This window comes from Pseudophryne corroboree, unplaced genomic scaffold, assembly GCF_028390025.1.
Source record: "Pseudophryne corroboree isolate aPseCor3 unplaced genomic scaffold, aPseCor3.hap2 scaffold_1621, whole genome shotgun sequence".
Taxonomy (NCBI): domain Eukaryota; kingdom Metazoa; phylum Chordata; class Amphibia; order Anura; family Myobatrachidae; genus Pseudophryne; species Pseudophryne corroboree.
The window spans coordinates 14,253-37,636 of NW_026968256.1; the positions used below are offsets into that span (position 1 = coordinate 14,253).

Sequence of the window (23,384 nt, forward strand, 5' to 3'; positions counted from 1 at the left end):
AGCAGTCAGCACTAACTGGTGACATGCCATTTGTACAAGTAAGCCATGTGTGACTAATATATAAACATACTTTATTAAATAACACCTCAAACTATCATACCCAGGATTCAAACCTATAACCTGTTGAATTCTAATCAAATACCTTACCCATTGAGCTACTTGATCCTGCATCTATTCAAACCTCCAAAAACAGATTCAGTTGCATTTTCCAGCGTGTTTTGTTTGCGCCTTTGCAAATGTCTTACATCGACAAACTTATTTAGTACTATTTTGCAAATAGGGTTACATTGTCGCAACATTGTGTTCCCTAATTGCTTGATTTTTTTAAATGCAACAATTGATAAAGACACCTGATAATTGCTCTGTGGAGTCTTATTTTGTGTCTACTTCTTATCTACATTTAATTCCCTACCTCTAATCAAGGCATTTTTAAATGCTGGGGGCTGCCAGGACGTGAGGCCTACCTAGACTTTAGATCTGAATTTGAATGTACTTGTGAACTAACTTAATTTTCTACTTCTAAATTCATTCCTAAATTCACTACTTACATTAATCCTGTAGTTGGGCATTTTGAGCCTTCAATTGTGGGCATTGTTTTGTGTCCAGACCAGCAGCTGGTGGTGTGCATTTGCTGGAAAGGCATCGAAGACCTCCGATATGCTGCATCTCCTGATGTGTGTCTCCCTCAAGTGGCTGTCAGCAAATGCATGATAGACACCCCATTCCAAGCTGATTGTGACATCACGGAACATGCATCATAGAACAGGCATGCTAGAATATGGGTCTTCAACCTGCGACCCTCCAGCTGCTGTGGAACTACATATACCAGCATGCCCTGCCTCAGTTTTAGCATACCTTAATAGCAAAACTGTGGCAGGGCATGCTGGGATGTGTAGTTTCACAGCAGCTGGAGAGCCACAGGATGAAGACCCATGTGCTAGAGCCAAGCCGCAGGTACATTGAATGCTAGCAAGCTGAATGTTTAAATCATTTTTGTTCCGCAGCATTCCAATGCGGAAGATTCCATGGAACCAGAGATTATTCCATTGAGAAGGACATGCTGCCTTGATGACTGCACTGTGCAAATTAAATCACGGAGCCAGTTGGCTTGTGGGTGGCTCTGGTGACTGGGTGGTTGGGTGGGCTGTGTGTCGGAGGTGGAGCACATGCAAATGAATGTGTATCATCCAGCTAGTGAGAGTGAAAACTCATGCAGGAGTGTGCCTGCTTGTCAGTGGGTTATGCACCTTGCCAGGCGTCAAATCTACATGGAGCAGCTGGAGGGGACAAGAGCAGGTTTGCAAAATATAGATAGAAGAGCATATATGCTGGCGCATTCTCCATGATTGTGTCAGCTTATGTTTTGGTGCACTGCACTTTCCTTCACTAAGTTTTAGCCATTTTGGTTAAACGCAAGTGTAGTTGCTTCTCGCCCTTTTGGCTGTGATCTTGTATCGTGGTTGAAGAGTCTGCTGGAGGGATTGTTTTCTTCATTGGCGAGAGACTGAAGATATTCCAGGATGGAAGGCTTGGGAACACTATCCGTTTTTCAGTTGTGGAAGAGTTGAAAGACCGGATTGGACTACATTCTATAGTAAAGGATATCTTTGTATTTATTAATCCTCCATTTATATGTGTCTGTCTTTCAATAAAGCTTCGGGCTTGTGATTCCTTCACCCTCTTACACTCCACACCCATAGCCTTATTAACTGTTGTATTATTGTATTGTTTAAATGTATAGTGCAGTTCATGATTTATAGTGTAGGCTGGCCTGTGCTGTAGTTCTTGAACTGTACTATACCGACAGCATTTGTATTGTGTTTTGGCTGTGCTGCAACACGGTACTTATGTGTGTAATGTTTATGTATGTTTTTTTGCTTCTTTATGTCAATAAAGACTGCTTTTTCAATCCAATATCTGAAAACAATCAATGTTTATCTTTGATGGCAATAGAAGTGGTATGATATTTGCTGCTTTTTAAAGGCAATATCTGATATGTCCCCTATCTGGGAACCATATATTAAATGGCTTTTCAGAAAAGGGAGATGGGAGAAGAGCTTTCAGTACTTGTAGGACCGATGCTCATTTCCTATTCTAGCCTCCAAAAACAGATTCAGTTGCATTTTCCAGCGTGTTTTGGATGCGCCTTTGCAAATGTCTTACATCGACAAACTTATTTAGTACTATTTTGCAAATAGGGTTACATTGTTGCAACATTGTGTTCCCTAATTGCTTGATTTTTTAAATGCAACAATTGATAAAGACAGCTGATAACTGCTCTGTGGAGTCTTATTTTGTGTCTACTTCTTATCTACATTTAATTCTCTACCTCTAATCAAGGCATTTTTAAATGCTGGGGGCTGCCAGGACGTGAGGCCTACCTAGACTTTAGATCTGAATTTGAATGTACTTGTGAACTAACTTAATTTCCTACTTCTAAATTCATTCCTAAATCCACTACTTACATGAATCCTGTAGTTGGGCATTTTGGGACTTCGATTGTGGGCATTGTTTTGTGTCCAGACCAGCAGCAGGTGGTGTGCATTTGCTGGAAAGGCATCGAAGACCTCCGATATGCTGCATCTCCTGATGTGTGTCTCCCTCAAGTGTCTGTCAGCAAATGCCTGCTAGACACCCCATTCCAAGCTGATTGTGACATCACGGTACATGCATCATAGAACAGGCATGCTAGAACATGGGTCTTCAACCTGCGACCCTCCAGCTGCTGTGGAACTACACATCCCAGCATGCCCTGCCTCAGTTTTAGCATACCTTAATAGCAAAACTGTGGCAGGGCATGCTGGGATGTGTAGTTTCACAGCAGCTGGAGGGCCACAGGATGAAGACCCATGTGCTAGAGCCAAGCCGCAGGTACATTGAATGCTAGCAAGCTGAATATTTAAATCCTTTTTGTTCCGCAGCATTCCAATGTGGAAGATTCCATGGAACCAGAGATCCTTCCATTGAGAAGGACATGCTGCCTGGATGACTACACTGTGCAAATTAAATCACGGAGCCAGTTGGTTTGTGGGTGGCTCTGGTGACTGGGTGGTTGGGTGGGTGGTGTGTCGGAGGTGGAGCACATGCAAATGATTGTGTATCATCCAGCTAGTGAGAGAGAAAACTCATGCAGGAGTGTGCCTGCTTGTCAGTGGGTTATGCACCTTGCCAGACGTCAAATCTACATAGAGCAGCTGGAGGGGACAAGAGCAGGTTTGCAAAATATAGATAGAAGAGCATATCTGCTGGCACATTCTCCATGATTGTGTCAGCTTATGTTTTGGTGCACTGCACTTTCCTCCACTAAGTTTTAGCCATTTTTGTTAAGCTCAAGTGTAGTTGCTTCTCGGCCTTTTGGCTGTGATCTTGTATCGTGGTTGAAGGGTCTGCTGGAGGGAGGGATTGTTTTCTTCATTGGCGAAAGACCAAAGATATTCCAGGATGGAAGGCTTGGGAACACTATCCGTTTTTCAGTTGTGGAAGAGCACAGAGGTCGGATTGGACTACATTCTATAGTAAAGGATACCTTTCTATTTATTGCCCCTCCCCTTATATGTGTCTGTGTTACAATAAAGCTTCGGTCTTGTGATTCCCTCACCCTCTTACACTCCACACACATAGCCTTATTAACTGTTGTATTATTGTATAGTTTAAATGTATAGTGCAGTTCATGATTTATAGTGTAGGCTGGCCTGTGCTGTAGTTCTTGAACTGTACTATACCGACAGCATTTGTATTGTTTTGGCTGTGCTGCAACACAGTACTTATGTGTGTAATGTTTATGTATGTTTTTTTGCTTCTTTATGTCAATAAAGACTGCTTTTTCAATCCAATATCTGAAAACAATCAATGTTTATCTTTGATGGCAATAGAAGTGGTATGATATTTGCTGCTTTTGAAAGGCAATATCTGATATGTCCCCTATCTGGGAACCATATATTAAATGGCTTTTCAGAAAAAGAAGATGGTAGAAGAGCTTTCAGTACTTGTTGGACCGATGCACATTTCCTATTCTAGCCTCCAAAAACAGATTCAGTTGCATTTTCCAGTGTGTTTTAAATGCGCCTTTGCAAATGTCTTACATCGACAAACTTATTTAGTACTATTTTGCAAATAGGGTTACATTGTTGCAACATTGTGTTCCCTAATTGCTTGATTTTTTAAATGCAACAATTGATAAAGACACCTGATAACTGCTCTGTGGAGTCTTATTTTGCGTCTACTTCTTATCTACATTTAATTCCCTACCTCTAATCAAGGCATTTTTAAATGCTGGGGGCTGCCAGGACGTGAGGCCTACCTAGACTTTAGATCTGAATTTGAATGTACTTGTGAACTAACTTAATTTCCTACTTCTAAATTCATTCCTAAATTCACTACTTACATGAATCCTGTAGTTGGGCATTTTGGGACTTCGATTGTGGGCATTGTTTTGTGTCCAGACCAGCAGCAGGTGGTGTGCATTTGCTGGAAAGGCATCGAAGACCTCCGATATGCTGCATCTCCTGATGTGTGTCTACCTCAAGTGGCTGTCAGCAAATGCCTGCTAGATACCCCATTCCAAGCTGATTGTGACATCACGGAACATGCATCATAGAACAGGCATGCTAGAACATGGGTCTTCAACCTGCGACCCTCCAGCTGCTGTGGAACTACACATCCCAGCATGCCCTGCCTCAGTTTTAGCATACCTTAATAGCAAAACTGTGGCAGGGCATGCTGGGATGTGTAGTTTCACAGCAGCTGGAGGGCCACAGGATGAAGACCCATGTGCTAGAGCCAAGCCGCAGGTACATTGAATGCTAGCAAGCTGAATGTTTAAATCCTTTTTGTTCCGCAGCATTCCAATGCGGAAGATTCCATGGAACCAGAGATTATTCCATTGAGAAGGACATGCTGCCTGGATGACTGCACTGTGCAAATTAAGTCACGGAGCCAGTTGGCTTGTGGGTGGCTCTGGTGACTGGGTGGTTGGGTGGGCGGTGTGTCGGAGGTGGAGCACATGCAAATGAATGTGTATCATCCAGCTAGTGAGAGTGAAAACTCATGCAGGAGTGTGCCTGCTTGTCAGTGGGTTATGCACCTTGCCAGACGTCAAATCTACATGGAGCAGCTGGAGGGGACAAGAGCAGGTTTGCAAAATATAGATAGAAGAGCATATATGCTGGCGCATTCTCCATGATTGTGTCAGCTTATGTTTTGGTGCACTGCACTTTCCTCCACTAAGTTTTAGCTATTTTGGTTAAACAAAAGTGTAGTTGCTTCTCGCCCTTTTGGCTGTGATCTTGTATCGTGGTTGAAGAGTCTGCTGGAGGGATTGTTTTCTTCATTGGCGAGAGACTGAAGATATTCCAGGATGGAAGGCTTGGGAACACTATCCGTTTTTAAGTTGTGGAAGAGTTGAAAGACCGGATTGGACTACATTCTATAGTAAAGGATATCTTTGTATTTATTAATCCTCCCTTTATATGTGTCTGTCTTTCAATAAAGCTTCGGGCTTGTGATTCCCTCACCCTCTTACACTCCACACCCATAGCCTTATTAACTGTTGTATTATTGTATTGTTTAAATGTATAGTGCAGTTCATGATTTATAGTGTAGGCTGGCCTGTGCTGTAGTTCTTGAACTGTACTATACCGACAGCATTTGTATTGTGTTTTATCTGTGCTGCAACACAGTACTTATGTGTGTAATGTTTATGTATGTTTTTTTGCTTCTTTATGTCAATAAAGACTGCTTTTTCAATCCAATATCTGAAAACAATCAATGTTTATCTTTGATGGCAATAGAAGTGGTATGATATTTGCTGCTTTTGAAAGGCAATATCTGATATGTCCCCTATCTGGGAACCATATATTAAATGGCTTTTCAGAAAAGGGAGATGGTAGAAGAGCTTTCAGTACTTGTAGGACCGATGCACATTTCCTATTCTAGCCTCCAAAAACAGATTCAGTTGCATTTTCCAGCGTGTTTTGGATGCGCCTTTGCAAATGTCTTACATCGACAAACTTATTCAGTACTATTTTGCAAATAGGGTTACATTGTTGCAACATTGTGTTCCCTAATTGCTTGATTTTTTAAATGCAACAATTGATAAAGACACCTGATAACTGCTCTGTGGAGTCTTATTTTGTGTCTACTTTTTATCTACATTTAATTCTCTACCTCTAATCAAGGCATTTTTAAGTGCTGGGGGCTGCCAGGACGTGAGGCCTACCTAGACTTTAGATCTGAATTTGAATGTACTTGTGAACTAACTTAATTTCCTACTTCTAAATTCATTCCTAAATTCACTACTTACATGAATCCTGTAGTTGGGCATTTTGGGACTTCGATTGTGGGCATTGTTTTGTGTCCAGACCAGCAGCAGGTGGTGTGCATTTGCTGGAAAGGCATCGAAGACCTCCGATATGCTGCATCTCCTGATGTGTGTCTCCCTCAAGTGGCTGTCAGCAAATGCCTGCTAGACACCCCATTCCAAGCTGATTGTGACATCACGGTACATGCATCATAGAACAGGCATGCTAGAACATGGGTCTTCAACCTGCGACCCTCCAGCTGCTGTGGAACTACACATCCCAGCATGCCCTGCCTCAGTTTTAGCATACCTTAATAGCAAAACTGTGGCAGGGCATGCTGGGATGTGTAGTTTCACAGCAGCTGGAGGGCCACAGGATGAAGACCCATGTGCTAAAGCCAAGCCGCAGGTACATTGAATGCTAGCAAGCTGAATATTTAAATCCTTTTATTCCGCAGCATTCCAATGTGGAAGATTCCATGGAACCAGAGATCCTTCCATTGAGAAGGACATGCTGCCTGGATGACTACACTGTGCAAATTAAATCACGGAGCCAGTTGGCTTGTGGGTGGCTCTGGTCACTGGGTGGTTGGGTGGGTGGTGTGTCGGAGGTGGAGCACATGCAAATGATTGTGTATCATCCAGCTAGTGAGAGAGAAAACTCATGCAGGAGTGTGCCTGCTTGTCAGTGGGTTATGCACCTTTCCAGACGTCAAATCTACATGGAGCAGCTGGAGAGGACAAGAGCAGGTTTGCAAAATATAGACAGAAGAGCTCTCCAGCCTAGTTTGCTGTCTGTTTCCACTTCTCTTTTCTTGAGCCGCTCCCTTCTATGCCCTTGCGCACTATCCTGACTTCTCCCATCTGCTTACTTTGTGCCTTCCAACGCACAATGCGAACTACAGGTAGTGCTGCAGGGCCCACACCCTTTTACTTGCCATACAGAGCAGCTCTGGAGTTGTTACAGTGCCCAGCTTCTGCAAGAAATCAGCTTGAATGCTTCAGGGGCTGGGGCATAGCCAACATGAGCCCCGCACCGAAGGAGGGTGGAGGTGTTTAATGCGAACTATAGGTCATCCAAGCGCCGCAAAAGGCCGCCATGCCCTGCATGCCCCTTTTCTCTTTTCATATGCAGACGAGGGTTGAAGCCAACTTTGACCCACTGCTTGGATGACATCACCATATGCAAATCCATCTGCTGCAGGCCTTCCCTTGTTCTTCTTTCGAGAGTTCCCTTGTGCTGCCTCAGTTGGATCTCCTTTACTTGACAGGGGGGTGCCCAAGCAGCGACCCTCCCCAGCTCTAGCCCAACTCCTACTTACCTGCCAGGTGAGATACTATGATCATGAAGGTGCTTCTCCCAGGGCAAGGCTCACCCATTGCACTCTGGGTGTGCTGCCCCTGTGATTTCCCCAAATGTGGGAAACTTGACTGCATAATTTGTGTTTCCACTGGTCGGCTTTCATATAATTCAGATCTCTTTGTCTCAGGTCTCTCTCCAGCCTAGTTTGCAGTCTGTTTCCACTTCTTCTTTTTTTGAGCCCCTCCCTTCTATACCCTTGTGCACTATCCTGACTTCTCCTCCTGTCTGCTTACTTTGTGCCTTCCAATGCACAATGCAAACTACAGGTAGTGCTGCAGGGCCCACAAACTTTTACTTGCATTACAGAGCAGCTCTGGAGCTGTTACAGTGCCAAGCTGCTGCAAGAAATCAGCTTGAATGCTTCAGGGGCTGGGGCATTGCCAACATGAGCCCCACACCGAAGGAGGGTGGGGGTGTTTAATGCGAACTAAGGGTCATCTAAGCGCCGCAAAAGGCCGCCATTCCCTGCATACCCCTTTTCTCTTTTCATATGCAGATGAGGGTTCCAGCCAACTTTGGCCCACTGCTTGGATGACATCACTGTATGCAAATCCGTCTTCTGCAGACCTTCCCCCAGGAATGCTTGTACTAGTTGTTGCGTTTGGTTTGTTGTTTGGGGGTGCTTCAGTATTAGGCAGCCTTCTGCCCTCCCATGTTCATCTGAAAATATGTGTTCTCCCTGCAGTTGTTGTCCCCAGATGAGAGTTCCCTTGTGCTGCCTCAGTTGAATCTCCTTTACTTGACAGAGATGTGCCTGAGCAGCGGCCCTCCCCAGCCCTATCCCAAATCATACTTATTTTGCATAGGAGATATCATGGTAATGAAGACTGTTATCCCAGGGTGAGGTTCATTCATTGCATTCTGGGTATGCTGACCCCTGTGATTCCCCAAATGTGGGAAACTCGACTTCATTATTTGTGGTAGTGGGGGACTGTGTTTGTGCTTTCCTCTGGTCAGCTCTGGTAAAAGTCAGATTTATTTGTCTCAGATCTTCCTCTAGCCTTGTTCTTCTTTCGAGAGTACCCTTGTGCTGACTCAGTTGGATCTCCTTCACTTGACAGGGAAGTGCCCGAGCAGCGACCCTACCCAGCTCTAGCCCAACTCCTACTTACCTGCCAGGTGAGATACTATGATCATGAAGGTGCTTCTCCCAGGGCAAGGCTCACCCATTGCACTCTGGGTGTGCTGCTCTTGCGATTTCCCCAAATGTGGGAAACTTGACTGCATAATTTGTGTTTCCCCTGGTCGGCTCTCGTATAATTCAGATCTCTTTGTCTCAGGTCTCTCTCCAGCCTAGTTTGCTGTCTGTTTCCACTTCTCTTTTCTTGAGCCGCTCCCTTCTATGCCCTTGCGCACTATTATGACCTCTCCTGTCTGCTTACTTTGTGCCTTCCAACGTCAATGCAAACTACAGGTAGTGCTGCAGGGCCCACACCCTTTTACATGCTTTACAGAGCAGCTCTGGAGCTGTTACAGTGCCCAGCTGCTGCAAGAAATCAGCTTGAATGCTTCAGGGGCTGGGGCATAGCCAACATGAGCACCACACCGAAGGAGGGTGGAGGTGTTTAATGTGAATTAGGGGTCATCCAAGCGCCGCAAAAGGCCGCCATGCCCTGCACATCCCTTTTTTCTTTTCATATGCAGACGAGGGTTGAAGCCAACTTTGACCCACTGCTTGGATGACATCACCATATGCAAATCCATCTGCTGCAGGCCTTCCCCCAGGAATGCTTGCACTAGTTGTTGCATTTGGTTTGTTGTTTGGGGGTGCTTCAGTATTAGGCAGCCTTCTGCCCTCCCATGTTCATCTGAAAATATGTGTTCTCCCTGCAGTTGTTGTCCCCAGATGAGAGTTCCCTTGTGCTGCCTCAGTTGAATCTCCTTTACTTGACAGAGATGTGCCTGAGCAGCGGCCCTCCCCAGCTCTATCCCAAATCATACTTATTTTGCATAGGAGATACCATGGTCATGAAGATTGTTCTCCCAGATTGAGGTTCATTCTTTGCATTCTGGGTATGCTGACCCCTGTGATTTCCCCAAATGTGGGAAACTTGACTGCATTATTTGTGGTAGTGGGGGACTGTGTTTGTGCTTTCCTCTGGTCAGCTCTGGTAAAAGTCAGATTTCTTTGTCTCAGATCTTCCTCTAGCCTTGTTCTTCTTTCGAGAGTTCCCTTGTGCTGCCTCAGTTGGATCTCCTTCACTTGACAGGGGGGTGCCTGAGCAGCGACCCTCCCCAGCTCTAGCCCAACTCCTACTTACCTGCCAGGTGAGATACTATGATCATGTAGGTGCTTCTCCCAGGGCAAGGCTCACCCATCGCACTCTGGGTGTGCTGCCCCTGTGATTTCCCCAAATGTGGGAAACTTGACTGCATAATTTGTGTTTCCCCTGGTCGGCTCTCGTATAATTCAGATGTCTTTGTCTCAGGTCTCTCTCCAGCCTAGTTTGCTGTCTGTTTCCACTTCTCTTTTCTTGAGCCGCTCCCTTCTATGCCCTTGCGCACTATCCTGACTTCTCCCGTCTGCTTACTTTGTGCCTTCCAACGCACAATGCGAACTACAGGTAGTGCTGCATGGCCCACACCCTTTTACTTGCCTTACAGAGCAGCTCTGGAGCTGTTACAGTGCCCAGCTGCTGCAAGAAATCAGCTTGAATGCTTCAGGGGCTGGGGCATAGCCAACATGAGCCCCACACCGAAGGAGGGTGGAGGTGTTTAATGCGAACTAGGGGTCATCCAAGCGCCGCAAAAGGCCGCCATGCCCTGCACGCCCCTCTTCTCTATTCATATGCAGATGAGGGTTGAAGCCAACTTTGACCCACTGCTTGGATGACATCACCATATGCAAATCCATCTGCTGCAGGCCTTCCCCCAGGAATGCTTGCACTAGTTGTTGCATTTGGTTTGTTGTTTGGGGGTGCTTCAGTATTAGGCAGCCTTCTGCCCTCCCATGTTCATCTGAAAATATGTGTTCTCCCTGCAGTTGTTGTCCCCAGATGAGAGTTCCCTTGTGCTGCCTCAGTTGAATCTCCTTTACTTGACAGAGATGTGCCTGAGCAGCGGCCCTCCCCAGCTCTATCCCAAATCATACTTATTTTGCATAGGAGATACCATGGTCATGACGATTGTTTTCCCAGGGTGAGGTTCATTCATTGCATTCTGGGTATGCTGACCCCTGTGATTTCCCCAAATGTCGGAAACTGGACTGCATTATTTGTGGTAGTGAGGGACTGTGTTTGTGCTTTCCTCTGGTCAGCTCTGGTAAAAGTCAGATTTCTTTGTCTCAGATCTTCCTCTAGCCTTGTTCTTCTTTCGAGAGTTCCCTTGTGCTGCCTCAGTTGGATCTCCTTCACTTGACAGGGGGGTGCCCGAGCAGCGACCCTCCCCAGCTCTAGCCCAGCTCCTACTTACCTGCCAGGTGAGATACTATGATCATGAAGGTGCTTCTCCCAGGGCAAGGCTCACCCATTGCACTCTGGGTGTGCTGCTCCTGCGGTTTCCCCAAATGTTGGACACATGACTGCATAATTTGTGTTTCACCTGGTCGGCTCTCGTATAATTCAGATCTCTTTGTCTCAGGTCTCTCTCCAGCCTAATTTGCAGTCTGTTTCCACTTCTCTTTTCTTGAGTTGCTCCCTTCTATGCACTTGCGCACTATCCTGACTTCTCCTGTCTGCTTACTTTGTGCCTTCCAACGCACAATGCAAACTACAGGTAGTGCTGCAGGGCCCACACCCTTTTACTTGCCTTACAGAGCAGCTTTGGAGCTGTTACAGTGCCCAGCTGCTGCAAGAAATCAGCTTGAATGCTTCAGGGGCTGGGGCATAGCCATCATGAGCCCCACACCGAGGGAGCAACTCGAAAGAAGAACAAGGCTAGAGGAAGATCTGAGACAAAGAAATCTGACTTTTACCAGAGCTGACCAGAGGAAAGCACAAACACAGTCCCTCACTACCACAAATAATGCAGTCCAGTTTCCCACATTTGGGGAAATCACAGGGGTCAGCATACCCAGAATGCAATGAATGAACCTCACCCTGGGAGAACAATCTTCATGACCATGGTATCTCCTATGCAAAATAAGTATGATTTGGGGATAGAGCTGGGGAGGGCCGCTGCTCAGGCACATCTCTGTCAAGTAAAGGAGATTCAACTGAGGCAGCACAAGGGAACTCTCATCTGGGGACAACAACTGCAGGGAGAACACATATTTTCAGATGAACATGGGAGGGCAGAAGGCTGCCTAATACTGAAGCACCCCCAAACAACAAACCAAATGCAACAACTAGTGCAAGCATTCCTGGGGGAAGGCCTGCAGCAGATGGATTTGCATATGGTGATGTCATCCAAGCAGTGGGTCAAAGTTGGCTTCAACCCTCGTCTGCATATGAAAAGAAAAAAGGGATGTGCAGGGCATGGCGGCCTTTTGCGGCGCTTGGATGACCCCTAATTCACATTAAACACCTCCACCCTCCTTCGGTGTGGGGCTCATGTTGGCTATGCCCCAGCCCCTGAAGCATTCAAGCTGATTTCTTGCAGCAGCTGGGCACTGTAACAGCTCCAGAGCTGCTCTGTAAAGCATGTAAAAGGGTGTGGGCCCTGCAGCACTACCTGTAGTTTGCATTGTGCATTGGAAGGCACAAAGTAAGCAGACAGGAGGAGAAGTCAGGATAGTGCACAAGGGTATAGAAGGGAGGGGCTCAAAAAAAAAGAAGTGGAAACAGACTGCAAACTAGGCTGGAGAGAGACCTGAGACAAAGAGATCTGAATTATATGAAAGCCGACCAGTGGAAACACAAATTATGCAGTCAAGTTTCCCACATTTGGGGAAATCGCAAGAGCAGCACACCCAGAGTGCAATGGGTGAGCCTTGCCCTGGGAGAAGCACCTTCATGATCATAGTATCTCACCTGGCAGGTAAGTAGGAGTTGGGCTAGAGCTGGGTAGGGTCGCTGCTCGGGCACTTCCCTGTCAAGTGAAGGAGATCCAACTGAGTCAGCACAAGGGAACTCTCGAAAGAAGAACAAGGCTAGAGGAAGATCTGAGACAAAGAAATCTGACTTTTACCAGAGCTGACCAGAGGAAAGCACAAACACAGTCCCCCACTACCACAAATAATGCAGTCAAGTTTCCCACATTTGGGGAAATCACAGGGGTCAGCATACCCAGAATGCAATGAATGAACCTCACCCTGGGATAACAGTCTTCATTACCATGATATCTCCTATGCAAAATAAGTATGATTTGGGATAGGGCTGGGGAGGGCCGCTGCTCAGGCACATCTCTGTCAAGTAAAGGAGATTCAACTGAGGCAGCACAAGGGAACTCTCATCTGGGGACAACAACTGCAGGGAGAACACATATTTTCAGATGAACATGGGAGGGCAGAAGGCTGCCTAATACTGAAGCACCCCCAAACAACAAACCAAATGCAACAACTAGTACAAGCATTCCTGGGGGAAGGTCTGCAGAAGCCGGATTTGCATACAGTGATGTCATCCAAGCAGTGGGCCAAAGTTGGCTGGAACCCTCATCTGCATATGAAAAGAGCAAAAGGGGTATGCAGGGAATGGCGGCCTTTTGCGGCGCTTGGATGACCCTTAGTTCGCATTAAACACCCCCACCCTCCTTCGGTGTGGGGCTCATGTTGGCAATGCCCCAGCCCCTGAAGCATTCAAGCTGATTTCTTGCAGCAGCTTGGCACTGTAACAGCTCCAGAGCTGCTCTGTAATGCAAGTAAAAGTTTGTGGGCCCTGCAGCACTACCTGTAGTTTGCATTGTGCATTGGAAGGCACAAAGTAAGCAGACAGGAGGAGAAGTCAGGATAGTGCACAAGGGTATAGAAGGGAGGGGCTCAAAAAAAAAGAAGTGGAAACAGACTGCAAACTAGGCTGGAGAGAGACCTGAGACAAAGAGATCTGAATTATATGAAAGCCGACCAGTGGAAACACAAATTATGCAGTCAAGTTTCCCACATTTGGGGAAATCGCAAGAGCAGCACACCCAGAGTGCAATGGGTGAGCCTTGCCCTGGGAGAAGCACCTTCATGATCATAGTATCTCACCTGGCAGGTAAGTAGGAGTTGGGCTAGAGCTGGGTAGGGTCGCTGCTCGGGCACTTCCCTGTCAAGTGAAGGAGATCCAACTGAGTCAGCACAAGGGAACTCTCGAAAGAAGAACAAGGCTAGAGGAAGATCTGAGACAAAGAAATCTGACTTCTACCAGAGCTGACCAGAGGAAAGCACAAACACAGTCCCCCACTACCACAAATAATGCAGTCAAGTTTCCCACATTTGGGGAAATCACAGGGGTCAGCATACCCAGAATGCAATGAATGAACCTCACCATGGGATAACAGTCTTCATTACCATGATATCTCCTATGCAAAATAAGTATGATTTGGGATAGGGCTGGGGAGGGCCGCTGCTCAGGCACATCTCTGTCAAGTAAAGGAGATTCAACTGAGGCAGCACAAGGGAACTCTCATCTGGGAACAACAACTGCAGGGAGAACACATATTTTCAGATGAACATGGGAGGGCAGAAGGCTGCCTAATACTGAAGCACCCCCAAACAACAAACCAAATGCAACAACTAGTACAAGCATTCCTCGGGGAAGGTCTGCAGAAGCCGGATTTGCATACAGTGATGTCATCCAAGCAGTGGGCCAAAGTTGGCTGGAACCCTCATCTGCATATGAAAAGAGAAAAGGGGTATGCAGGGAATGGCGGCCTTTTGCGGCGCTTGGATGACCCTTAGTTCGCATTAAACACCCCCACCCTCCTTCGGTGTGGGGCTCATGTTGGCAATGCCCCAGCCCCTGAAGCATTCAAGCTGATTTCTTGCAGCAGCTTGGCACTGTAACAGCTCCAGAGCTGCTCTGTAATGCAAGTAAAAGTTTGTGGGCCCTGCAGCACTACCTGTAGTTTGCATTGTGCATTGGAAGGCACAAAGTAAGCAGACAGGAGGAGAAGTCAGGATAGTGCACAAGGGTATAGAAGGGAGGGGCTCAAAAAAGAAGAAGTGGAAACAGACTGCAAACTAGGCTGGAGAGAGACCTGAGACAAAGAGATCTGAATTATATGAAAGCCGACCAGTAGAAACACAAATTATGCAGTCAAGTTTCCCACATTTGGGGAAATCACAGGGGCAGCACACCCAGAGTGCAATGAGTGACCCTTGCCCTGGGAGAAGCACCTTCATGATCATAGTATCTCACCTGGCAGGTAAGTAGGAGTTGGGCTAGAGCTGGGGAGGGTCGCTGCTTGGGCACCCCCCTGTCAAGTAAAGGAGATCCAACTGAGGCAGCACAAGGGAACTCTCGAAAGAAGAACAAGGCTAGAGGAAGATCTGAGACAAAGAAATCTGACTTTTACCAGAGCTGACCAGAGGAAAGCACAAACACAGTCCCCCACTACCACAAATAATGCAGTCAAGTTTCCCAAATTTGGGGAAATCACAGGGGTCAGCATACCCAGAATGCAATGAATGAACCTCACCCTGGGAGAACAATCTTCATGACCATGGTATCTCCTATGCAAAATAAGTATGATTTGGGATAGGGCTGGGGAGGGCCGCTGCTCAGGCACATCTCTGTCAAGTAAAGAAGATTCAACTGAGGCAGCACAAGGGAACTCTCATCTGGGGACAACAACTGCAGGGAGAACACATATTTTCAGATGAACATGGGAGGGCAGAAGGCTGCCTAATACTGAAGCACCCCCAAACAACAAACCAAATGCAACAACTAGTGCAAGCATTCCTGCGGGAAGGCCTGCAGCAGATGGATTTGCATATGGTGATGTCATCCAAGCAGTGGGTCAAAGTTGGCTTCAACCCTCGTCTGCATATGAAAAGAGAAAAGGGGCGTGCAGGGCATGGCGGCCTTTTGCGGCGCTTGGATGACCTATAGTTTGCATTAAACACCTCCACCCTCCTTCGGTGTGGGGCTCATGTTGGCTATGCCCCAGCCCCTGAAGCATTCAAGCTGATTTCTTGCAGAAGCTGGGCACTGTAACAGCTCCAGAGATGCTCTGTATGGCAAGTAAAAGGGTGTGGGCCCTGCAGCACTACCTGTAGTTCGCATTGTGCGTTGGAAGGCACAAAGTAAGCAGATGGGAGAAGTCAGGATAGTGCGCAAGGGCATAGAAGGGAGCGGCTCAAGAAAAGAGAAGTGGAAACAGACAGCAAACTAGGCTGGAGAGCTCTTCTGTCTATATTTTGCAAACCTGCTCTTGTCCTCTCCAGCTGCTCCATGTAGATTTGACGTCTGGAAAGGTGCATAACCCACTGACAAGCAGGCACACTCCTGCATGAGTTTTCTCTCTCACTAGCTGGATGATACACAATCATTTGCATGTGCTCCACCTCCGACACACCACCCACCCAACCACCCAGTGACCAGAGCCACCCACAAGCCAACTGGCTCCGTGATTTAATTTGCACAGTGTAGTCATCCAGGCAGCATGTCCTTCTCAATGGAAGGATCTCTGGTTCCATGGAATCTTCCACATTGGAATGCTGCGGAATAAAAAGGATTTAAATATTCAGCTTGCTAGCATTCAATGTACCTGCGGCTTGGCTTTAGCACATGGGTCTTCATCCTGTGGCCCTCCAGCTGCTGTGAAACTACACATCCCAGCATGCCCTGCCACAGTTTTGCTATTAAGGTATGCTAAAACTGAGGCAGGGCATGCTGGGATGTGTAGTTCCACAGCAGCTGGAGGGTCGCAGGTTGAAGACCCATGTTCTAGCATGCCTGTTCTATGATGCATGTACCGTGATGTCACAATCAGCTTGGAATGGGGTGTCTAGCAGGCATTTGCTGACAGCCACTTGAGGGAGACACACATCAGGAGATGCAGCATATCGGAGGTCTTCGATGCCTTTCCAGCAAATGCACACCACCTGCTGCTGGTCTGGACACAAAACAATGCCCACAATCGAAGTCCCAAAATGCCCAACTACAGGATTCATGTAAGTAGTGAATTTAGGAATGAATTTAGAAGTAGGAAATTAAGTTAGTTCACAAGTACATTCAAATTCAGATCTAAAGTCTAGGTAGGCCTCACGTCCTGGCAGCCCCCAGCACTTAAAAATGCCTTGATTAGAGGTAGAGAATTAAATGTAGATAAAAAGTAGACACAAAATAAGACTCCACAGAGCAGTTATCAGGTGTCTTTATCAATTGTTGCATTTAAAAAATCAAGCAATTAGGGAACACAATGTTGCAACAATGTAACCCTATTTGCAAAATAGTACTAAATAAGTTTGTCGATGTAAGACATTTGCAAAGGCGCATCCAAAACACGCTGGAAAATGCAACTGAATCTGTTTTTGGAGGCTAGAATAGGAAATGTGCATCGGTCCTACAAGTACTGAAAGCTCTTCTACCATCTCCCTTTTCTGAAAAGCCATTTAATATATGGTTCCCAGATAGGGGACATATCAGATATTGCCTTTCAAAAGCAGCAAATATCATACCACTTCTATTGCCATCAAAGATAAACATTGATTGTTTTCAGATATTGGATTGAAAAAGCAGTCTTTATTGACATAAAGAAGCAAAAAAACATACATAAACATTACACACATAAGTACTGTGTTGCAGCACAGCCAAAACACAATACAAATGCTGTCGGTATAGTACAGTTCAAGAACTACAGCACAGGCCAGCCTACACTATAAATCATGAACTGCACTATACATTTAAACTATACAATAATACAACAGTTAATAAGGCTATGTGTGTGGAGTGTAAGAGGGTGAGGGAATCACAAGACCGAAGCTTTATTGTAACACAGACACATATAAGGGGAGGGGCAATAAATAGAAAGGTATCCTTTACTATAGAATGTAGTCTAATCTGACCTCTGTGCTCTTCCACAACTGAAAAACGGATAGTGTTCCCAAGCCTTCCATCCTGGAATATCTGTGGTCTTTCGCCAATGAAGAAAACAATCCCTCCCTCCAGCAGACCCTTCAACCACGATACAAGATCACAGCCAAAAGGCCGAGATGCAACTACACTTGAGCTTAACAAAAATGGCTAAAACTTAGTGGAGGAAAGTGCAGTGCACCAAAACATAAGCTGACACAATCATGGAGAATGTGCCAGCATATATGCTCTTCTATCTATATTTTGCAAACCTGCTCTTGTCCCCTCCAGCTGCTCTATGTAGATTTGACGTCTGGCAAGGTGCATAACCCACTGACAAGCAGGCACACTCCTGCATGTGTTTTCGCTCTCACTAGCTGGATGATACACAATCATTTGCATGTGCTCCACCTCCGACACACCACCCACCCAACCACCCAGTCACCAGAGCCACCCACAAACCAACTGGCTCCGTGATTTAATTTGCACAGTGTAGTCATCCAGGCAGCATGTCCTTCTCAATGGAAGGATCTCTGGTTCCATGGAATCTTCCACATTGGAATGCTGCGGAACAAAAAGGATTTAAATATTCAGCTTGCTAGCATTCAATGTACCTGCGGCTTGGCTCTAGCACATGGGTCTTCATCCTGTGGCCCTCCAGCTGCTGTGAAACTACACATCCCAGCATGCCCTGCCACAGTTTTGCTATTAAGGTATGCTAAAACTGAGGCAGGGCATGCTGGGATGTGTAGTTCCACAGCAGCTGGAGGGTCGCAGGTTGAAGACCCATGTTCTAGCATGCCTGTTCTATGATGCATGTACCGTGATGTCACAATCAGCTTGAAATGGGGTGTCTAGCAGGCATTTGCTGACAGACACTTGAGGGAGACACACATCAGGAGATGCAGCATATCGGAGGTCTTCGATGCCTTTCCAGCAAATGCACACCACCTGCTGCTGGTCTGGACACAAAACATTGCCCACAATCGAAGTCCCAAAATGCCCAACTACAGGATTCATGTAAGTAGTGAATTTAGGAATGAATTTAGAAGTAGGAAATTAAGTTAGTTCACAAGTACATTCAAATTCAGATCTAAAGTCTAGGTAGGCCTCACGTCCAGGCAGCCCCCGGCATTTAAAAATGCCTTGATTAGAGGTAGAGAATTAAATGTAGATAAGAAGTAGACACAAAATAAGACTCCACAGAGCAGTTATCAGGTGTCTTTATCAATTGTTGCATTTAAAAAATCAAGCAATTAGGGAACACAATGTTGCAACAATGTAACCCTATTTGCAAAATAGTACTAAATAAGTTTGTCGATGTAAGACATTTGCAAAGGCGCATCCAAAACACGCTGGAAAATGCAACTGAATCTGTTTTTGGAGGCTAGAATAGGAAATGAGCATCGGTCCTACAAGTACTGAAAGCTCTTCTCCCATCTCCCTTTTCTGAAAAGCCATTTAATATATGGTTCCCAGATAGGGGACATATCAGATATTGCCATTCAAAAGCATCAAATATCATACCACTTCTATTGCCATCAAAGATAAACATTGATTGTTTTCAGATATTGGATTGAAAAAGCAGTCTTTATTGACATAAAGAAGCAAAAAAACATACATAAACATTACACACATAAGTACTGTGTTGGAGGAAGGCCTCCAAGGGCCGAAACGCGTTTGAGCATTTCACTAACACGATCCACAACAGCAGCACGATCAAGTAGAAGTAGCAGCACCAGAGACGGCATCCGGTCACGTGACTGAAGACCAAAAAGTGTCTGCGGGCCACGGACGGCAGAGAAACATCAAGGAGACAGCCTGCCACTGACACAGCCAGCAGCGGAGAAGGAGAACTAAGGTCTGGGGCCTTCCTATACACTACTTTTGCCGCTGGGGAGAACATCTACTAAGAAAGACGGAGGTAACGGAGGACTGACAGCCTGAGGGGGGAACAGCAGAGACGCGGCTCACCGGCGACAGGCAGCAGAAAATCCTGTCCACGGCGGTAAGTGTCAGTGCACACAGCCCACTCTCTCACACCTCAGTGCTGCACACAGAAGGTGTATGACAGGCGGGACGCCGCACTGATCATACTCCATAGACACCATCCAGCATCCAGACTCAGAGGGAACATAGGCTCTCATCACCCCTATGGTAAAGGTGACCCGCAGGGTACACCTGACATTCACCTGAACTGGGGTCCATCTTGTATACCACTAGGAAGGTATACAAAATAAAGGGTAGTCTGCAGGACACACCTGAAAGAGGTGGACAAATAACTGAAAGGAACCATTATCTAATCCTCATAGGTTGTTGCCAATAAGGACAACCTTGATACTGTATGAACACTTTTTAAAAATAAAAACAAAAATAAAACTAGATGCACACGGCAATCCAACGGTTAGAGTGACCATCATTAACACACACATCCACGTGGTACACAAACTTCACCCAGACCATCACACACCCATTACATACCCTCACCAACCAATTAGTGCGCTGACCTTTACAACCATTATTACAGCACAGGCCAGCCTACACTATAAATCATGAACTGCACTATACATTTAAACAATACAATAATACAACAGTTAATAAGGCTATGGGTGTGGAGTGTAAGAGGGTGAAGGAATCACAAGCCCGAAGCTTTATTGAAAGACAGACACATATAAAGAGAGGATTAATAAATACAAAGATATCCTTTACTATAGAATGTAGTCCAATCCGGTCTTTCAACTCTTCCACAACTGAAAAACGGATAGTGTTCCCAAGCCTTCCATCCTGGAATATCTTCAGTCTCTCGCCAATGAAGAAAACAATCCCTCCAGCAGACTCTTCAACCACGATACAAGATCACAGCCAAAAGGGCGAGAAGCAACTACACTTGCGTTTAACCAAAATGGCTAAAACTTAGTGAAGGAAAGTGCAGTGCACCAAAACATAAGCTGACACAATCATGGAGAATGCGCCAGCATATATGCTCTTCTGCGGCCCACTAGTAGATGAGCACTCTGCAGCCACCACAGAAGAGACACCCTTGTCCTCGGAGACATGGTTATCCGCTGATGCATCTGAAGATGCGATCCGGACCATTTGTCCAGCAGATCCCACTGAAAAGTTCTTGCGTGAAATCTGCTGAATGGAATCGCTTCGTAAGAAGCCACCATTTTTCCCAGGACCCTTGTGCAATGATGCACTGACACTTTTCCTGGTTTTAGGAGGTTCCTGACTAGCTCGGATAACTCCCTGGCTTTCTCCTCCGGGAGAAACACCTTTTTCTGGACTGTGTCCAGAATCATCCCTAGGAACAGCAGACGTGTCGTCGGGATCAGCTGCGATTTTGGAATATTTAGAATCCACCCGTGCTGTTGTAGCAGTACCCGAGATAGTGCTACTCTGACCTCCAACTGTTCCCTGGACTTTGCCCTTATCAGGAGATCGTCCAAGTAAGGGATAATTAAGACGCCTTTTCTTCGAAGAAGAATCATCATTTCGGCCATTACCTTGGTAAAGACCCGGGGGGCCGTGGACAATCCAAACGGCAGCGTCTGAAACTGATAATGACAGTTCTGTACTACGAACCTGAGGTACCCTTGGTGAGAAGGGCAATTTGGGACATGAAGGTAAGCATCCTTGATGTCCAGGGACACCATATAGTCCCCTTCTTCCAGGTTCGCTATCACTGCTCTGAGTGACTCCATCTTGAATTTGAACCTTTGTATGTAAGTGTTCAAAGATTTCAGATTTAGAATAGGTCTCACCGAGCCGTCTGGCTTCGGTACCACAAATAGTGTGGAATAATACCCCTTTCCCTGTTGTAGGAGGGGTACTTTGATTATCACCTGCTGGGAATACAGCTTGTGAATTGCTTCCAATACTGCCTCCCTGTCGGAGGGAGACGTTGGTAAAGCAGACTTCAGGAACCTGCGAGGGGGAGACGTCTCGAATTCCAATCTGTACCCCTGGGATACTACCTGTAGGATCCAGGGGTCCACTTGCGAGTGAGCCCACTGCGCGCTGAAACTCTTGAGACGACCCCCCACCGCACCTGAGTCCGCTTGTAAGGCCCCAGCGTCATGCTGAGGACTTGGCAGAAGCGGTGGAGGGCTTCTGTTCCTGGGAAGAGGCTGTCTGCTGCAGTCTTTTTCCCTTTCCTCTACCCCGGGGCAGATATGACTGGCCTTTTGCCCGCTTGCCCTTATGGGGACGAAAGGACTGAGGCTGAAAAGACGGTGTCTTTTTCTGCTGAGAGGTGAGTTGGGGTAAAAAGGTGGATTTTCCAGCTGTTGCCGTGGCCACCAGGTCCGAAAGACCGACCCCAAATAACTCCTCCCCTTTATACGGCAATACTTCCATATGCCATTTGGAATCCGCATCACCTGACCACTGTCGTGTCCATAAACATCTTCTGGTAGAAATGGACATCGCACTTACTCTTGATGCCAGGGTGCAAATATCCCTCTGTGCATCACGCATATATAGAAACGCATCTTTTAAACGCTCTATAGTCAATAAAATACTGTCCCTGTCCAGGGTATCAATATTTTCAGTCAGGGACTCCGACCACGCCACCCCAGCGCTGCACATCCAGGCTGAGGCAATCGCTGGTCGCAGTATAACACCAGTATGTGTGTATATACTTTTTAGGACATTTTCCAGCTTCCTATCAACTGGCTCCTTGAGGGCGGCCGTATCAGGAGACGGTAACGCCACTTGTTTTGATAAGCGTGTGAGTGCCTTATCCACCCTAGGGGGTGTTTCCCAACGCGCCCTAACTTCTGGCGGGAAAGGGTATAATGCCAATAATTTCTTAGATATCAGCAATTTTTTATCGGGGGAGACCCACGCATCATCACACACTTCATTTAATTCTTCTGATTCAGGAAAAACTACGGGTAGTTTTTTCACACCCCACATAATACCCTTTTTTGTGGTACTTGTAGTATCAGAAATATGCAAAGCCTCCTTCATTGCCGTGATCATGTAACGTGTGGCCCTACTGGAAAATACGTTTGTTTCTTCACCGTCGACACTGGAGTCAGTGTCCGTGTCTGTGTCGACCGACTGAGGTAATGGGCGCTTTAGAGCCCCTGACGGTGTTTGAGACGCCTGGACAGGCACTAACTGACTTGCCGGCTGTCTCATGTCGTCAACAGTTTTTTGTAAAGTGCTGACACTATCACATAATTCCTTAAATAAGACCATCCAGTCAGGTGTCGACTCCTTATCGGGTAATATCACTACTACAGGCAATTGCTCCGCCTCCACACCATTTTCCTCCTCATACATGTCGACACACGCGTACCGACACACAGGACACACACAGGGAATGCTCTGATAGAGGACAGGACCCCACTAGCCCTTTGGGGAGACAGAGGGAGAGTTTGCCAGCACACACCAGAGCGCTATATATGTATAGGGACAACCTTATAAATAAGTGTTTCTCCCTTATAGCTGCTATATATGTTTTTATATGCCAAATTAGTGCCCCCCCCTCTCTTTTTTACCCTGTTTCTGTAGTGCAGGACTGCAGGGGAGAGTCAGGGAGACGTCCTTCCAGCGGAGCTGTGAGGGAAAATGGCGCTTGTGTGCTGAGGAGATAGGCTCCGCCCCCTTCACGGCGGCCTTTCTCCCGCTTTTTATGAGGTAAAATGGCAGGGGTTAAATACATCCATATAGCCCAGGAGCTATATGTGATGTATTTTTTACCATAAATAGTGTTTTCATTGCGTCTCAGGGCGCCCCCCCCAGCGCCCTGCACCCTCAGTGACCGGAGTGTGAAGTGTGCTGAGAGCAATGGCGCACAGCTGCAGTGCTGTGCGCTACCTTTCTTGAAGACAAGATG

General features: G+C 46.5%; 14 non-coding genes across 14 annotated transcripts; 7 read left to right on the forward strand and 7 right to left on the reverse strand.

The window, feature by feature from the left end:
• Window positions 1-7,612: 7,612 nt before the first annotated feature.
• Window positions 7,613-7,775, forward strand: LOC135001163 (U1 spliceosomal RNA). Its single transcript, XR_010202702.1, has one exon. It is a non-coding gene; the product is annotated as a U1 spliceosomal RNA (small nuclear RNA).
• Window positions 7,776-8,450: 675 nt separating this feature from the next.
• Window positions 8,451-8,613, forward strand: LOC135001161 (U1 spliceosomal RNA). The gene has a single exon (XR_010202700.1). It is a non-coding gene; the product is annotated as a U1 spliceosomal RNA (small nuclear RNA).
• Window positions 8,614-8,765: 152 nt separating this feature from the next.
• On the forward strand, window positions 8,766-8,928 carry LOC135001165 (U1 spliceosomal RNA). Its single transcript, XR_010202703.1, has one exon. It is a non-coding gene; the product is annotated as a U1 spliceosomal RNA (small nuclear RNA).
• Window positions 8,929-9,598: 670 nt separating this feature from the next.
• On the forward strand, window positions 9,599-9,762 carry LOC135001159 (U1 spliceosomal RNA). Its single transcript, XR_010202698.1, has one exon. It is a non-coding gene; the product is annotated as a U1 spliceosomal RNA (small nuclear RNA).
• Window positions 9,763-9,914: 152 nt separating this feature from the next.
• LOC135001169 (U1 spliceosomal RNA) lies at window positions 9,915-10,077 on the forward strand. The gene has a single exon (XR_010202707.1). It is a non-coding gene; the product is annotated as a U1 spliceosomal RNA (small nuclear RNA).
• Window positions 10,078-10,748: 671 nt separating this feature from the next.
• LOC135001160 (U1 spliceosomal RNA) lies at window positions 10,749-10,912 on the forward strand. Its single transcript, XR_010202699.1, has one exon. It is a non-coding gene; the product is annotated as a U1 spliceosomal RNA (small nuclear RNA).
• Window positions 10,913-11,064: 152 nt separating this feature from the next.
• On the forward strand, window positions 11,065-11,227 carry LOC135001170 (U1 spliceosomal RNA). The gene has a single exon (XR_010202708.1). It is a non-coding gene; the product is annotated as a U1 spliceosomal RNA (small nuclear RNA).
• Window positions 11,228-11,584: 357 nt separating this feature from the next.
• Window positions 11,585-11,748, reverse strand: LOC135001157 (U1 spliceosomal RNA). Its single transcript, XR_010202695.1, has one exon. It is a non-coding gene; the product is annotated as a U1 spliceosomal RNA (small nuclear RNA).
• A 675-nt stretch (window positions 11,749-12,423) lies between these two features.
• LOC135001166 (U1 spliceosomal RNA) lies at window positions 12,424-12,586 on the reverse strand. Its single transcript, XR_010202704.1, has one exon. It is a non-coding gene; the product is annotated as a U1 spliceosomal RNA (small nuclear RNA).
• A 152-nt stretch (window positions 12,587-12,738) lies between these two features.
• LOC135001158 (U1 spliceosomal RNA) lies at window positions 12,739-12,902 on the reverse strand. The gene has a single exon (XR_010202696.1). It is a non-coding gene; the product is annotated as a U1 spliceosomal RNA (small nuclear RNA).
• A 675-nt stretch (window positions 12,903-13,577) lies between these two features.
• Window positions 13,578-13,740, reverse strand: LOC135001167 (U1 spliceosomal RNA). The gene has a single exon (XR_010202705.1). It is a non-coding gene; the product is annotated as a U1 spliceosomal RNA (small nuclear RNA).
• Window positions 13,741-13,892: 152 nt separating this feature from the next.
• LOC135001162 (U1 spliceosomal RNA) lies at window positions 13,893-14,056 on the reverse strand. Its single transcript, XR_010202701.1, has one exon. It is a non-coding gene; the product is annotated as a U1 spliceosomal RNA (small nuclear RNA).
• A 674-nt stretch (window positions 14,057-14,730) lies between these two features.
• On the reverse strand, window positions 14,731-14,893 carry LOC135001168 (U1 spliceosomal RNA). The gene has a single exon (XR_010202706.1). It is a non-coding gene; the product is annotated as a U1 spliceosomal RNA (small nuclear RNA).
• A 152-nt stretch (window positions 14,894-15,045) lies between these two features.
• Window positions 15,046-15,209, reverse strand: LOC135001155 (U1 spliceosomal RNA). The gene has a single exon (XR_010202693.1). It is a non-coding gene; the product is annotated as a U1 spliceosomal RNA (small nuclear RNA).
• Window positions 15,210-23,384: the final 8,175 nt, after the last annotated feature.